At 36.5% G+C, this 14,860-nt stretch overlaps 1 protein-coding gene across 9 annotated transcripts in view; it reads right to left on the bottom strand.

Annotated features, from left to right (window-relative positions):
* Positions 1–14,860, bottom strand: part of MECOM (MDS1 and EVI1 complex locus) — a 286,040-nt gene that overhangs the window by 105,431 nt on the left and 165,749 nt on the right. The gene's annotated exons all lie outside the window — the stretch shown is intronic.

Here is a 14,860-nt window from a genome sequence, read left to right as displayed (position 1 = left end):
TAAATTGTCAACTGCCAAACCGGTATCTTGCCATAATTACTTTGGATCATGTAGGATTAATCAAGAGAACTCAAACTGGTCCAGCTCACCACATTAATGATGTTCATTGAATAACCAAATTGTCTACCCTATTTGGGAGTGCTTTCGTACTATCACAGATAGTGTGAATATCAATTTTCCAACTGCAGTGCATATCACCAAACCTGCTGCAAAATCCACCCTGAATTACTACCACCTATACTGTTACTCTAATTTGGAAAATGACATAGGCATTCATTCAAGATATGAAAGTGATATCTTGTTTATTCATTTTTATCATTGGAGTCTGTTGGATATTGGAGCTCAAGGATATGCAAACAGGGACAATCAATGGCTCAACAGCAACCTGGAAATTGCCCTATTCCATTCAGTCATTTTATCAGTGACTTGGATGAAGTGAGGAGGGGATGATATCCAAGTGACGGAAACCTGAGAAAGGGAGTAGGCCTGGGTAAAAGTAGAAAGACAATGAAATACAGAACCTAGATATTAAGTCAGAGCTATATGTTTAAATTAACTTTTAAAACTTAACAGACATGAATGTCCTGCACTTACATCTAAAACATTAATTTTCTAAATACTGAATGGAGAAAGACCTGACAATCATAGTTCACGTGACACAGACATAGGGATTTTTTTTCACTGCAAGTTCTATAGCTCAGACTGTGATACAATTACCCAAAAAGCTACTACAGTCCAAGAGTATTCTTAGAAATATAGTGCTCATAGCAAGGGAATAAATAGTTCTCTTTTCTGCATTTGCTGGACATCCCTGGTATTGATGATGTCATCAAATGGGCAGAGAGGATAAACTAAGGACTGAGGAGGTCAGTTCTTTGTGCTGCAGTCTTTGGATCAACCCTCTCTGCTCTTTGGATTTTTCCTCTAAAGCTAACATAAATAAGTTTTCATATCCTAAAACATTTACAGAAGGAAGAATTATTAGTCTAAAAATGTTTAGAAACACAAAAGAGGTCTTCCATATTATTACACAAAAATATGTGAAAAAGGAAAACAAACGAAAGCAAGACTTCAATATTTTCACAGAAAAACGTCTGAAGAAAAATACTAAATAATAAATATTTAACGTAATTTGTAAAGATTACAGGGTGGAAAAGCTAAGGCCTATCCTGAATTTTTGGAATGTTAATCACTGATTTCAAAAAGATGTTACAAATCTAAACTCATTGGTATTTGTTTAGGTACCAAAAACTAAACAGCATTTGTGCTTATTTATAACTTGTATTTGAAATTGATCTAATCCAATGGTTTCATTTTATTAAATTTTTCTCCTTTTATTTTTTCACTTTGTGCTCTGAAAATACATAACAAAGTTAACAAAACTTTCCCCCCCAAATACTAACATGGTATTAGTAAATGATTACAACACTTTCACGTAAAACCAAATGTGAATTTTATTATATGTTTACTCACATTGTGGTGAGACTATAGATTTTAAAATCAATGTACATTTCAAGATGAGTAAGCATAATCTGGGAAACAAGTAATAGTTTCTGATAAATAACAAAAAGTATCTTGTCTGCTATATAAAAACCAAATCCTCAAAAATGCTTCTTTATAAACATCTCAATAAATAACAACAACAATAATATGGACATGTATGCATATATTTTTTTCTTCTGAACAACATGCCTCAGGAATTGCTCTTCTGGGAAGCTGCATTTGTGTGTATATTTCGTGCTGACACTATGAAGAGACTATATGCAGTTTGGGTGTTACTCCTGAAAGCACCAGAAGTCCTAGGCTTATCTGAACCAGGAATAGTCTCCTCCCAGCTTCAATCATTCAACCTCAGAATTAAATATAGCATCAGCTAACATAATATCAGACTGAACTTGCTCAAATGGCTTTTACCATTACAAACTCACATGATTACACTTAGATTCTGAGTGCAAATACTGTGCCATTTAAGAGAGCAAATAGGCAATTAGCCACGACCCCAAAAGACCATAGTACACAAAAGAGAAGGATATGGTGAGAGTGCCCAAAACTGAACCCATGTCCCATCTCAGGCACCTACAGCTGTTATTCTAGCAGGCTCTGAAAGCTCTTTCAACCTCAATTTCCACATCTATTTAATAGGAATCCTTACAGCTCCCCTGCTTGCATAAATTTTTTGTGAGCATCAAATCAGATAATGCATGGGAAATCACTTGCATAAATAAACCTTGCAAAATAAATATTGCTGTTTCAATTAATCCCTGTTCATATCTCTGCACTGTCACTGTTCCATTGTAACTAGACAAGAATCTGCATATCCTGAGTGAAAATGAGCCCTCTGTCCAGGTAGATCTGGCCAGCTGTGCCTTTCCTTGCAGGGCGAGTGGCCATCACATGTAGAATCCAAATCTGACCACTGTAGATTGTAGAATACAGCTAAAAGCAAAAACCTGAAGTATTAGCTGTGTTTGTTCTTTATTCTTAGAATTAACTGGCTTTACAGAAGCATAAGAAATGGCTTACAATTTTATAAGGAAAAAAAGGTACAAGCACAAAAAGGGTACAGCTAAGTGATAGATAGTTTTTGACTACGCCCACAATCATTTCTCATCAGGCTGTAAAATAACTTTTATTAATGCCAATTAATTCCTTGCACAGCCCTGTGTCACTTTGTAACCCTCTGCTTAAAAGAAATCAATTGCATGAGTTCAGCTGAGAAATAACCATCATAATAGATGTTTTCCCTCTTGCCGTTACTTTTTTCTGATAGCCCTTAAGGTGGTCAGAGGTAAAAGCTAAAGATGCATTGTAGCCCGAGGGATGATTGAATGAAAAAAACGGGGGATGGGAGCAGAACCTACTGGAATAGACCAATTTCCCACCACTGCGAGCCAGAGCAATTGATTGATGAATCCTCGCTCTGTCAAGAGGCAGCCTTCAGATTTGATCACATAAATACTCATTCAACTCAAATTCTGCTTGACAAGCCTCAGACAGCTTTGTTCTGTCACAGATATCATTGGAAGGAAAATGCTCCATTAATCATCCTTAATTAACTTTACCATAGTCTGCTGAAACCAATATGCTCTCTGGCTAAACCTTGTACTTAGTCAGGATTCTATAGTTATCAAATAGAAGAGAGTATTTCAAGTTCCTTCTTTCCTATTACTACTAATTAACTATAGGGATTCAGCATGAGTAGAGCTCAGAGGAAGTTATGCCCATTGATTATCTGAGATAGCTTATCAGTGGGTACATTCTTCGCTAAAGGAAACATAATTTTAAATATGACTGACCTACATGAGATGGCGTTTTATAACTATATCTCACTTGATGCTCATAAGTTGTTTCCTTCCCAATTCTCAGGTATCATATGTCCTAAGATATTTTTAAGTAAGAGGAAAGAAAAATTTAAAAACAGCAACAATAATAGAGCCTTAATGTGAAAAATAGAGTTGTTAGCGACACAAATTGGTTTAGTGACAAATACTGGGTTGGCCAAAAAGTTCTTTCGGTTTTAAGTAAAAATAAAAGGCACATTTTTCATTTTCACCAAGAACTTTATTGAACAACGTATTCATTAACCGAACAAACGTTTTAGCCAACCCAGTACATAAACACACACGCACACACACCCCCCTCACTCTTAAGAATGCCTCAAATTTTCATAAAGCTTTAATATGAACATGGTCTCGTTTTGATTTTTGCTTAGTACACTTATGAACCATTTTCTCATTTTGGAATTACTTCTTGGGAAGTTTTGATAACAAGGATCATGCTTCAGCAGTAATAAGGGCAAAAACAAAAATGGGGAGTGTTCACACTTTAAATACAAATAAAGTGCAATATGTGACCTATAATATAATAAATGGACAGAGTTGTCAGTATGTCCCAGGCCACTTCGGATGATGTCTGCTCGTCCCGAGTCTTCCCAGGTTTCAAGACAGATTTCCTAGCAGCTTTGGCCTGTAGCCGTGTTTCTGTGAGTACAGGCGATCCCAATCAGAATGTCAGTGACCATCACAGACTGTGTGCTTTTAAAGCCAGATGAGCCACAGTAGAGTCCCGAGAAACTGGTATTTGCATCATAAAATTCTCTAATCATATAGGCGGCTCCTGAGAATTGCCTACAGAAAGGCAAATGGACTTGCAGAGCAATGAGGTGTGCAAGGTCACTGTATGTGTGCAAACTAAGAAGAAAACTGAGGTTTCTGAAGTGATGAGCTCAATAAAGACTAAGGGCTAAAATGTTCTGAAAATGACTGTCCCTTTTTAAAACCCCTGGTCTGGCACTGTGCCATAGCAGACATAACATTTTGCCCCTCACACCCCAGGAGAGGTAACAATGTAATATGATGACATGCATTTGATTTATCATTGATCTTTCTAAGACACTTCTTACGAGCTATAGTTTTCTAATTGGAGGCAGAGTAAAAAGTCTGTGGTAAAGCTCATCTCTGCGAATGACAGATTTGTTAAAACAAATACCAAATCATGTCCCCTTTGTGCAAAATGATATAAAGAGCATGTTTTCATGGAAATCCTAAAACATAGATTTTATTCACCAACATTAAATTTTAAAACTATATATGTGTGAATGCTGAAAAATTGATTTATAAATATGTAAACTAATTATGACTCTTATGACAATAAAAGAGGATGTCAAGTTGGTGGGACCAATTCATAGCAACAGACGCCTTCTTTATTAAAAAGGTTTAAATATTTTATATTTATTTATTACAAAATAGGGTTTTACTTTGGGGGAAAATACATATCTTAAATCAAATCATTATATCAAACTGTCACTTCCCATTGCTTTCTCCTTTCCTGGGCAGTGGGGAGGGCAGGGGGGAGGTCTGAAATAAAAATAGGTGGATGAAATCCTCCTTGTTATAATATGTTGTTTAATATTATAAATTCTGGTTACTATTGCTGTAAGTTATTCTTTACTTGTCTTATGGTTTACTTCCTCCATCTATTTTGGTGCCATAACTTCATCCATGGCTTAGGCACGAAGGTCCCATCACAAAGTCTTTATTTCTCTTCCCCTCGTTCCATTCCCAGCCTCTCTTTATCTACTTTCTTCCCTTACCATCGACTCATTTCCTTTGCAGACCTAACCACTGTTCATTTCTTTTTTGCTCCTTCCAGTAGAAACCTACTTCCTGGCCACTCTTCCTTCTGCCCTGTCTGGGTTCAAGAGCCTTTTTGCCAATTACCATGCTGGGAAGTGGGGACAGAACACCACACATAACAGGCCTGGGCAGCAGAGGGGAGGTAGGCACTGAACACTAAATCCCAATAATATTTGATAAAAGATATGGTAGAACTTTAGTGTGTTATGGTAACAAATAACTGGAACATAATTTAGTCTGTGAAGAGCAGTCAGGAGAGTTTTTCCTGTGAAGTAATAATTAAATGGAAACCCAATGGACAAATAAAGAAGAGGGATAAAGATAAAGATAAAGAAGAGGGAACCAGGGGTGGTATGTATAAAGGCCCAGGTGAAGTTCATTTATTCATTTGTTCACTACTTATTTACTGATGGCCTCCTATGTGCCTACATCTTGCGTGTCTCCTGTGTCACCTGTATTGGTCTTTCATTTGTTGATTTAACACTGTGATATTTGGGAAATTTGAGTGCATAGATTAAAAAAAAAAAAAACCCAGATAAACCTGAACTAGAAATTAATTTTAGAAACAGTGGAGAATGAAATGAAGACTACATTATAGGTTACTGTTTGTTTAGAGCCTGCTTTGGGGATACTTCTATTCTTTCCCTTCTGTCTCCACCCCAGCAATAGCTGAGTGGATTCCTGATGATGGGGGCCCCCTCGTTCACATTGCAGTGGGGACTGGTGAAGAAGGAAAAATGATGGGAGGAAAGGGGAAAAAAGAACACCTCACTCTTCTTTCTGGTAGCTAGCATTGTGATGCACTTGAGAAATTCCTCCCTAAACACTATATATTTGACATATACAACAACATAACTGCATCCATTTCTGGGTCTTAACAAAAACCGGAAGGGGAACGAGGAATGACCTTCTTATAACACCCCAAGGGGGAATCTTGCCAAACTGTGCTAAAGAAATTTGATTAGTGGTCATTTCATAAAACATACTCTCAATATACTCATGTCTTTAAAAGTCAGCTTGGTGAGCCGTGAAAAATGTAGGCTCTAAATATCCAAGGGAAAGTTGTTGACAGCATCCATTTGGGAAGAATACAACTTTGCTTGTGTTATTTAAGATATTTAATATCAAGGCATACTAAAATGTTCTCTGTTTTAAGCAATGAAATGAGTTAAGGAGATTCACATGTATGGGGTGGGAGTCGGGGGAGGACCATGAATGTCCTTCCTCATTTCAAAGGTCAAAGACAGCATTAATTATTTTTAACTAATGTCTATTTAACCACATGCAAACTTAAATCAGTTTGGGTCTGACCAATTCAAAGCCGTTCTTCGGTTCCCTGCTCGGCTGCAATAATTGACTAGGTTAGACTTTGCAAAGGTCAAAAGAATGGACTCAGTTCATATTATTTCAGCTAATAACACAGTTCTTAAATCAAAATTTGAGAATTGATCTTTCAAAGTCACTTTTCCTCTCTATATTCATATGTAATTTCAAATTAAATGATAGAAGGATCCAAACCTCACTTTTTATTTAATTACTTTTTAGTAACAGAAGACACAGTGGGAGGGTTTTTTAACAAGATCTAGGTTTGTCTCAAAAAAAAAAAAATTCAAAAGAGAATTAAGAAAACCATGGGAAACTTGGCATTTAGCGAAGTTCTAATGAATGCAACTGGATGTGGGCAATCTGGAGGAAAAAATTTAGACAGACATAATGCCAAGCAAGAGAGAAATGAAAACGATCTTAGGTGAAGTTCAGGCAAAACGTACGTAGTGCACAGTAGAGTCAGGTATTTTGGCAATTAGGTCTTGCAAGACTTAAAATATCACACTAAACATTAAAAATGTTGCTTTAAAGTCAGGTCTACCCCAGATCACTTAGCACCACCTGCCTAGGCTTGCGCCTTTTGTTGAGACCAGAGTTTCATCCCAGCTTCGCCCTCCCTCTCCAGGAATGGTCTCCCTATCCCTGGTGTGCCAGGGTTGTTGCAGACCATCATTCAAATGGTACATGGAATCTACCTTCTTCCCCCCAAAACTTTCCTGACTAATCTATGGTCAGATGGTGATTTCTCCTCAACATTCCCTTATCAAACCTTGCAGCTCCCCCAAGCTGTCTCACTCTCATCACTCCACAATGTACATTTACCCCTTGGCCTGTAGATAATGAAATCTTTATTGAATATGTACATCTGCTCAAAGTTTATTCAGTTGCATGTACATCTTTCAAATGTATTCTATGACAGTTTTATCTCTCACACCTTAGATGACAGAGAATATATATACTTAATACATTTTGCATTATGCCTAGCACGCCACCAGGTGCTGATAATATTTAACAAGTGTGTTTGATTATGACATATTCAAATGTCATTTTAGACACACAAGAAGTGTGTGTGTGTGTGTGTGTGTGTAGACAAAATAAAATTCAGAAAGAGAAAATCTCTTCTAAAGTAAAATTCAATCCCTGATTTAGCTATTTTCAAACCATATCCCAATACCACATTAACAGAACCAAAATGAAACGGAAATAGAGGGTTATATTATTATCCATTTTATGTAGGGTCAGGTCTTTTTGTCTGAATTAATTGGTTCCTTTCTCATTAGCTGATTAGAAAACTTCATCCTCTCAAGCTGTACTACTAGAGACCCAGCCCATTTTAAAAAGAGTTTTCAAATCAAGGTTTGTATAAAGTTTAAAGGTGCTTTCAAAACCTTGTTGTAGATTTCTATAATAAATATACTTTATGGCGGATTACTCACCAATCATTCAATCTATAAAGCATGCTGACTATATTTAAACCTGGATAAGGTCCATTTTTTCTGTATGTCAAAATGCCAGGTTGGCTCAATAATCTTACACATCTAACCATGCTTAAAGAAATATAAAATTTATGTATGGGATGAGAAAGACATTCATAGATAATTTTTCTGGCTTCAGTACCAAGCACATTCATATTTTTCTCCTAAATCTGAAACCAAATGTTTGGTTTCCTAATATTTTTCCTGTCTACTGGATTTTTCTTTCCTTCTTCCATGTGGTCACTCACAGCCTGGTCTTTGTGTATGCTCCCAAGAAAGAATTGTTTATTTATATTAGCAGCCCTTTCTGGGGCTCCCTGTAGACACTGTTTCCAATGGCATGCCGAGTTACTAAGCTTTTATTGTTGACAAGTGGTAGGTGGGATCCAAGCTTTTGTGGTTAAATTGTTTATTGATAATTACCTGTTAATTACCCCACTGCCTGACTCCTGTAATTTACTCTAATCATTACTTTCCATTTTCTTGAAAACCATGGGCACAAAAAACAAAAGTGAAGAGAAAAAATATACTTCCTTACCACCTTAAAAAAAAAAAAAAAAGATTGGTTTTTTAATTAAAACCATTTAGAGTCAGAACATTTCCTCATCGTATAATATTTGGATTTGGAAAAGCAAACCAGTGTTATTAATGTAATTATAACTATGCCCCGTAATTGATTTATAACTGGTGAAAGTAATTTTGGGTGGCAATCATCAAATTAGGTGTCAAATAGTATTCTTGAGTCATTAGTGTTTTATTTTACTATAGAATGTTTTCCTTCCTAGAGCTGGCCAGAAAATCTTTACTAAATGAAAGGCTTGAAACAAAATAGACTAAACTCCATATTACTTGCTAAAGTTTGAAGCTTTTTTATATCAAGATTCCAGCATCCAAAGTTTTATTCCAATGCAGTTACATAATACTCTTGATTCCCCAAGATAATGGATAGAGAGGCCTTTACACTTTTAACAGGGTTATCATTTCTATGGTACAGTCCTCCCTAGCCAGCCATGGTGTAAGAATGTATTGATGTCTGGGGAGATAGTGCTCAATGGACCGCTTCAGTTTCCATGCATCTCAAAAAATCCCCCCTAATCCTCACTCCCCAAAGCTCTTTCAATACTAAGAGCATCTGGTAAAATACCTTGCCACCAGTAAAAGTTTAGAGTTAACAATTAAGTCTGACATTCTGAGAATCAAAATTAGCTCTGCCAGGCAAACAGATGGATTTATTAGGCATATATTCTTGAAATGTATTATACAAGGGACTGCAAGGAACAACCAAATGACATTCTAAAATAGCAAACCAAAAAGAGCCCTGAACTAACCATAGCCATCATCCAGCCTTTCTCACCAACCTCCTCTTGTTTCCCACCTTTTCACTATATTACTAGGCATTTTCATATTGTGTTGAAGGTAAACATGGTCAAGATGAATCCACGAACTTTGTTGGAGCCTTTGACAACAAATTTCAGAACTGTCTGTGGTTCACACCACCCACTTGACCTCGACAGGAAGCAGCACAGAGATGAATGGCAAGAATCCTTGATGTGCATTATGGCAATCGATCTACACTCATCTTCCACGGGACCCCCTGTGCTAACTGCAGCTCTTTTAAAAAACAGGTCATTTTAAAACCACAGTGGAAAGAACATGGCGCTTAGAGTTCAAATAGCTGGATTGGAGTCTAGGCTTGACACTTACTAGATGTATAAACATGGACAAATCACTTAACCTCAATGAACTTCTTTTTAAAAATTGGGATAAAAAAATAACAACCTTGATCCAACTCATTTCTTGAAGTTCTTATAATGATGACCAGGATGTAATGATACAATAATGCACATGAACACACCTTATAATACTGAAAAGCACTGTCTGATTATAATAATCATTATTAATCATGAATAATAATAAACACTGTTTAAAAAAAAACCATTAAAAGAACTTTGCTGGACATAGGGAATAAATAGAAGGTCAAAACTATTTAAAAATCTAAGTAAGAGTGTCAATACGCACACATTATAGCATTTCTAGAAATATTTTTCCTAGGGAGAGATTAAAGTCAGAAGAGGAAATGGAACGGCTTCAGTTGCTGTCATTGCATTCTTAGTATTTTCCTTGGGAGAATGAGCCTTGTCAAATGGAAAGACTGAAATGAACGCATTTCTCAGCTGCTTAGCAGATATGTTTTCCAATATAAGCTAAACATTTCAACCAACCTCACTTCCATGTGAATGTTTACACTCCTGAATAGATGATGGGAACATTAAGGGGAATGGGTTGATCTTGGCCTTGGAATTATATGGCCTAGGTGTAAATTTATTCCTAATCTCCAGCTATTATGTTTTAACATTCCTAGCTGAAATTTGGTTGAGCTATCAAATTGTTCAAAGGCCAGTTCATGCCACAGCCCAAGAACCACTGCTGCGAGAAGGTGGAAACCCCAAACCACAACCAAGTCCATCCATAGGGCTTTTCCCCATGAAGGTTACCACAACATACCTAACATTGTTACAGACAAATTGCTACCATTACCAAGCCAAACAATTGTGTTTTTATGTTTTTAAATAGTTTTGGTGACTCTTTAGAAACTTTACAGCTGGAAAGGAACTACATCTTGATGGAGCTACATTTATAGAATTTTGTTCTGTGCCACTTTTTTATCGGTTTCCTGATCTAAACAATAGTCCCAATTGCCAGCTGCACATCAGTTACTCACAGGCCTGGCCTGGGTCTGTGATTCAGCCAAGCTCTGCACAATCTTCCCAGCTCCCAACAGCTTATCATCATTGTTTTGTATAATTAGAAACAGAATTATTTATATGTCCCTGCTTACTCTTCAAGCAAATTTACAAGGCAACTGTCTCTCTTAATCTACAGTGGACCTAATGTAAACAGTAATGCAAAAGAGTATTCAGATTTATTACATTACTTCCTTAAAGATCAATATTTAAATGAATACATATTGTGCTAATTTAAACACTGCAACGTATCACAGAGCTATCTACACAAGAAATTTACAGTGGCTTAAGACATTTTTATACTCCATCCCTACTTCCTAGGAATACCTTTTTTCAAATGGAAAGAAAAGAAAAAGAGTTACACGTTCAATGTTAATTAGCCTTATTTATAAACGTGCATCTAAACCTGTAACCTCAACAGACAATATATTAAGCTACTAAAAGGAGAATTACAGTTACATTGAGTGTGACCCAAACAAGAAAATGAAGCCACTCCGCCCTACACAGTACAAGACGTCCAGTTCAGAGGAGACCACGGTGAGGGGCTCTGTGAAACCAGCCACAACCTGCTGATCTTAGAGTGGTTATTTTAGTTTTACTCTGCAGTTCCTGGATTCTGCGGGTTTAAATCAACTCCCTCTCTTTATTTAGACCTCATCGTGGAGCTTTAAAATAGTATCCCGTTGACAAGAATCTGAGTTCCTTCAGACCTAATATCACGTCAAGCTGCCGGGCTGAGACCTTACATGCCAAGTCCCAGCCTAGGATGAATTTTTATAAGTGAGTTATAAACCCCTCAAAAACAGGGCTTATAATGGAAATGCTGACAGACTCTTAACTATCGAGTTTCTAGTGGGTTCCTGTTTAATATACTGTATTTCTTCCCCTTGAAGATATTAATTTACTTTTTGAAATGTTCATTGCTGAGATTAAGCGTAGGTTTTTGAAATGTGTTCATAGGCAATTTATGCATGAGTAGAAATGTACTCTTCTCCAGATGTACAGAATACTAATTTGAAAATGATTTATAGGCCACACCGTACTGTACATTCCATTCCCTTCTGAAAAGTTAAGACAAGCTTTTCCTCTGACATAACACCAGGATCCTCTATATAACGTAAAGAGAGTGTGTTAGCAATAGTTGTATAAATTCTTGAGATGTCAACTCTAGGATAGGTCAGAATAGAAAGAGTGAACTGCCAGGACCCGTGGAATAAGGGGGAAATGGGAAGATTCAAGAAGAGGAAAACTAACAGAAGCACAAATGCAAATAGGAACTTTCCATCTTAAGGGAGTATTTTCTGGTTTTGTCTTAATTAGATCTCTTAGAATCTTAGAATGTTAAAATTGAAAGAATTTTACAAATCATCTAACCAAGACATTGCAAACTTGTGGCCTGGGGTCCAAATTAAGCCCCATAATATAAGTAAGGCGCATAAAAAGGTTGGCATCTAATGATGTCAATAAGTAATTGGGAAATTTCACCCCAAAAGGAGAATTTCTATTTCTCTTAAAAACTGGAAAGATTTGAACACACCTAACTTGCATTCTCCCATAGAAATGATTGGCCGGAGATGAGTATCGGTAATTCCCTGTAGAATGGGAGTGAGTCCTCTGCTGTGCCAGGGTCCACTCTTCCTGTTTCACACATTCATGTTATCTTCCCGGCCCCTGATGCATCATGTTTGTGAATCCTGTCTGGAGATTATCTTGCCCAGGAATCCAAGCTTGTTTGTGGCAGGGTTGGGATGTAAGTAAGGTCAAATCTTAACGCATTTCCCTCTCTGCACTACCAGTACATTATCCCCCAACATAGTTCCCTTCCTTGGTCAATTCCCTGCTGAGCGAAAGATGAGCCCAGAGAAAAATAAATGCAAAACTCAAAAAACTCAGGGTCTTCAGCAACTATGGCTTCCTTTACCCCATTGCCACCCCATTTATAGAACGCTTAGCTGAATACTTCGGCGACTCTTCGGAGGAACGAGAAAACCTCTATAATTCCAAAGGGTGTAGTGTTTTAATGCTTGCAAAACCTTTTTGCATCTCGAACACTGTTTCTCAAACCTTGGCTTCACTCAAAAATCACCTGCAGAGTGCTTAAAATTATGAAGCCTGAGTCCCACAACAGATTTATTAAGTTGGAATTTCTAGGTGGGAGATCCAGGCACAGTATTTGCAAAACAATTCCCTAGATGATTCTAGTGAACAGCCAGGGTTAACAAACACTGGTCCAGAAGGTAGTTGACTATTTTATTATATTCAAATGGAAATATTAAACATATTTTGGGGTAGGAAAATGATGTGTAATAGAAAATGGCTTGAAAAGCAGTTTTAAACTGTGTCTCGATAAACAAAATGATGATAGAAGGCAAAGAACAAAAAGATCTTGAAACATAGTGACCTCTTTCCTAAACGAAGGAGTTGTTAAAAGATTATCCATAGCTACTCACTTCATGGTTATGTGCTTTCATCATTGAGGATGAAAGGTCTTCCTAAAATAGCTGGGAAATAAACAGTGAGCACATAAATGACAGGTCAGGCAGCAAGGAGAGGTGCAGTATCTCTGAAGGATGACACAAGATGTATAGGAGTTCCAGGTTAAGAATAGTTCTCAATGTTTCCTGGAAAGGAGTTCCATATCCTCAGGAAGAAGAGACTATCTCAGAATATCCCATCTGGATACACAGAAGACGGAAGTCACATTTACAGTAAGAGTTGAGCTTAAGCAGAGAATAAACTATAATTAATATCTGGTAAAATCCGAAGAGCAGCAATTACTCACGTAGGAAGCTCTTTGTAAAAATATGGGTATTATGTTAACAGAAAGACTATACAAAATTTTACGAGGTAACAGGGACGTTTATTAGCTTTCAGAATCCTGGTTGCACAAGGGCTAAAGACATAATTTTCTTAAGCAAACAAAAAACTCCCTACATGTATATACATAACGTATATTTGTGTGTGTGTGTGTTATATGCAGATGAAGTTCTATCTGTTTCTAAGAATAAAAGAATGCTTCCTAGTGTAGATGATATTGATGATTTTTCTTGATACTCTATTTCCAAAGCTAAAAAATTATGAACTTCACAAAAGATTTAGGTAATTAATGCTTAATTGCTCATGTCTTCTGTTAAGATTCATCAAATGTGGCCTCACATTGAAAAGCTTATAGTTTAGAACTCAGAGATATTTTAAGCAATTTCTGCAGTCCTTTAAAAATTCAGAAGCAGTTCTTCTCAGTTCCCTCACCTCCCCACCTCGCACCATGTTGACAATGTGCATGATAACAGGAGTTACATATAGAATTTCAACTCTCATATTTGAACCCCTATAACAAGTCAGAAACTGTGCTGGAAAGTTTACATGTGTTATCTTTAAACCTTACAACAAGATAGAAAACTAATTATTACTTTACCTCTTTACAGATAAGGAAATTAAAACTTGGCGAGAGTAAGGAACTTGCCCACACTCACATGGCTGGCTGGTAGCAAATCTGAGATTCAAGTTCAGATGTATTCCAAAGCCCTTCATCTTTCTATTATAATGCACTCTGCTAGAGATTATATATATATATATATATATATATATATATATAATATATATACACTATAATTTTTTTAAGCTAAAGCGTTGGGTACTTTTATTGAAATGTGTGATGCTTCTTGTATAAAATGCCCTCCCTCCAGTTTCCTATCTATTCAAAAAAGCTCATAACAGCCTCTGTTTTTGATTGAAGATGTCAGTTAGTAAAAAAAGAGTGGAATTTGTCAAGTCAATAACATTGCTATAGATATCGCAAACTAATGGTGCTAGCACTTAGAACATATTTAGATATATTTTATTTAAATCACTTTATATGTTAAAGTAAGGATCAAAATAGCCATGTAAAGGTGAAGAAGCATATTTCTCAAGGCACGGAGGCATTACTGTTAAGGATTGTATGGAAATACACAATAGATATCAATATACAATAGATATCAGTAACTGAGTGACACGTTGACAGATATTAAGCAGTAGAAAAGAGAGTTCTTGAAGTAATCAAGGAGAATATGTTACCAATGGGATAAGAAAATGACTTAGGGCTAACAAATCAGAAGAGACAGTGCTCTCAGTCTCTCTCTCTCTCAATCAAGCAATCGATTTTATTGAGATATAATTCATTCATTTTAAGTAAGTCGAT

Source organism: Balaenoptera borealis (genome assembly GCF_965194805.1).
Source record: "Balaenoptera borealis genome assembly, chromosome: 5".
In the NCBI taxonomy this organism is placed as follows: domain Eukaryota; kingdom Metazoa; phylum Chordata; class Mammalia; order Artiodactyla; family Balaenopteridae; genus Balaenoptera; species Balaenoptera borealis.
Note: the sequence above shows the minus strand (reverse complement) of the source record. Positions and strands in the feature narration are given on the sequence as shown.